Source organism: Ixodes scapularis, unplaced genomic scaffold (assembly GCF_016920785.2).
Source record: "Ixodes scapularis isolate PalLabHiFi unplaced genomic scaffold, ASM1692078v2 PGA_scaffold1__304_contigs__length_218370807, whole genome shotgun sequence".
Classification (NCBI taxonomy): domain Eukaryota; kingdom Metazoa; phylum Arthropoda; class Arachnida; order Ixodida; family Ixodidae; genus Ixodes; species Ixodes scapularis.
The window spans coordinates 215,707,307-215,710,039 of NW_024609846.1; the positions used below are offsets into that span (position 1 = coordinate 215,707,307).

General features: G+C 39.9%; 1 non-coding gene across 1 annotated transcript; it reads right to left on the reverse strand.

Annotated features, from left to right (window-relative positions):
- Window positions 1–1,713: 1,713 nt before the first annotated feature.
- Trnav-aac lies at window positions 1,714–1,786 on the reverse strand. The gene has a single exon. It is a non-coding gene; the product is annotated as a tRNA-Val (tRNA).
- Window positions 1,787–2,733: the final 947 nt, after the last annotated feature.

The window sequence follows — 2,733 nt, forward strand, 5'->3', positions numbered from 1 at the left end:
CACTTCGATTCATTTCTAACGCATGCGACAGGGCAACGTCCATGCCATCCTTGTATGCCTCATCCGCATTACCACAGTTATCATGTCGAAGGAACGTCAAGCGCTTGAAGTTTTGTATATTCTAATACACGATAAGATTGGGCTAAGTTTCAACGTCCATCTAAAATACGACACCAGTGACACAAGGCGGAAGCACCAAAAGTTTGTTCGCAAGTATCAATAAAAAAAACATTTTAAAATATTATTTTTTTACAACTGTTCATGATTGGAATGACTCGCCTCAAAGTGTGACAAGTCTTGTTACATATGATTGTTCTTGCTGAGCTTTGCAGGATGCTGTATTAATATCTATTAAATAATCATGATTTTGTACAATTTAATGTGAAAATTTGTTTTGTATATTTTTACAATGTCTGCCCTGCAAATGTACATACAACCATGCCTTGGCCCACATGAGTGGGCCGGCAGTATTGCTGAAATAAATAAAAATAACTATACAAATAAATAAAAAGTTTGTTAATCTTGAGCTTCACTGGTTGAAGTTTACTGAAAAATACGATCTAAATAATGTTGAAATTTCTTAGAGTTTATGTAACTGGATAAAATTCGGTCATAATAAATACGGTTAGATAGAGTCACTCATGAAAAGTGGAATTATGTTGAAATGTGTGGCAATTGAATTTAATGCATCTTATAATTCAGCAAAACAATCAGTTAGGTGGGCAATACAACATCCGCGTCTTTTTTACATAAAGGTGCACATGAAAGTTTTAGATATGCATTAAATAGGGTTGGTCATTCCAATCGAATGGATCCCTTTCGAAAGTCGCGTGGCGTATATTAGAAGGTCAAAACCGCTGTACAACGGTGGAACAACTGACATCGTGGAAAGAGCAAGTCATTCCATAAGATAGCGATCGTCTGAGTGCGACCGCGCGATAGGAGCCGACGAGCCAATCAAACAGCGTAAAAAGTGCGACGTCACTGCGCTCATCACCTTTCTTGTGTATGTGTCTTTGTGGCCACTTATCCAACCAAAGGCATAAAATGTGCCGTGACGTATCGTTTTTAGTCCGCCATTGTGTAGGAATCCAACCGCTGGCAACAGGGGGCAGTCGTTCGAAGGAGGTCTCTTAAACAAGCTTTATATGTGCTGGCTCCTGGTTTTTTCCCGAGAACGAAACATTGCAAGGATGAGTCTACCGGCTCTATCATATGGCTCATGCAGAGGCGGTGTTAGTTAACTAGTATAGAGGTTCATTAAGGTACCCTTGTATTGTGGTAAACATATTATTCATTATATACTAAGGATACACCTTGACAAGGGGTTACGCCAACGAGGCAAGAAAATAATAAAAATAGATAAAAATATAGGTAAGTGCAGTACAAACCTTATATAATAGGATATTATTACGTTCACATATGGCGGCATGTACACGCACACACGTTTACTCACCAATGAAGATATGCGCGAATATTATTGTATTTTGATACAGGCCTAGATCTTTAATTCTGCTAATATCCGTTATATCAGTCGGCTTCCTGGAAGGGTTCATTGCGGAATACATTATTATGAAAGGAGGCTATGCATGTCGGATGTTACAGAAAACTTGGACGTGGCGGTGGCATCGGTCTCGCTGAATGAGCTCACGTAGCACAAGGACACTCTTCAAAAACTTCGTTACAGAAAAAAAAAGAAAAAAAAAAGCTGAATGTGCCTGCCAGGGATCGAACCTGGGACCTTCCGCGTGTTAGGCGGATGTGATAACCACTACACAACAAGCACGCACGATCTCGAACGGCGCGACGACGGTATGTAGATGAGTTTCGAAACCTTTCCATACCTTGCGGCGGTGCCGGTTGTGCTCGATTCCGCGCTTGTTGGCGTGTCTACTTCTGCCCTCTCTCTTTCTCTCGTTCTAATTTCCTACCGTTTCTCCGTCGTTCGAGAGTTCAACGTGGCTGAAGACGCCGTTCCGACCACTGCTTTCATTTCCTGTCGAGTTCTTTAAAATTGGATTGCGTTCACGCCTCCTCATTGCTTTAGTACGCGGTCGTAGCAACACGATCACTGCAAAATACAGTCAGTATGCATTTGCATTCTGGTCACACCCTGGTTCTACTTACATATTATGAATCATAAGCATGGTTAAATAAATTCAATTCTGCATAATTCATATACACTCATCGAAAGTAGTAAGCGAAGAAACCATTGTACACTGCTTCTTTTATTTTCCTCGATTTTGTCACCCGCTGGTTATCACATCACCTTTATTGCCATCGCCCTGGTTGATATTTTGATGCTTGCAAATTTTTATTTTAATGTAATTAATTTTTAAACATAAAGCATTTCCTGCGAATAGAAACTTGGGGCGAGGACAGAGAAAAGCATCACTTTTCAAAGTGCGACTGAAAACTTTGTAGAAAAACAAACAAAAAAACTAAGAAATGCTGCTGTCAAGATATTAACAATTCATAAATGCACAACCTCTTGTCGAGGAAAGCCGGTTGCTTGATATTATTAGTTAAATGCCTTAATTCTATAGTTTGAATTCTCAATTACATTGCCTTCCCCGATCATCATGCAAGGGGAATGTCATAGTCTCGCTATAGTCAAGAGCTTCAGCTGATCTTATTGAAGGCAATTTGCCATTTTTCTCAGAGTAAATTTCTTATTCAGTCTCCTGCATGTACACCTATTAGTCACCAGGTTTTGTGTTGCAGACAGAGTGC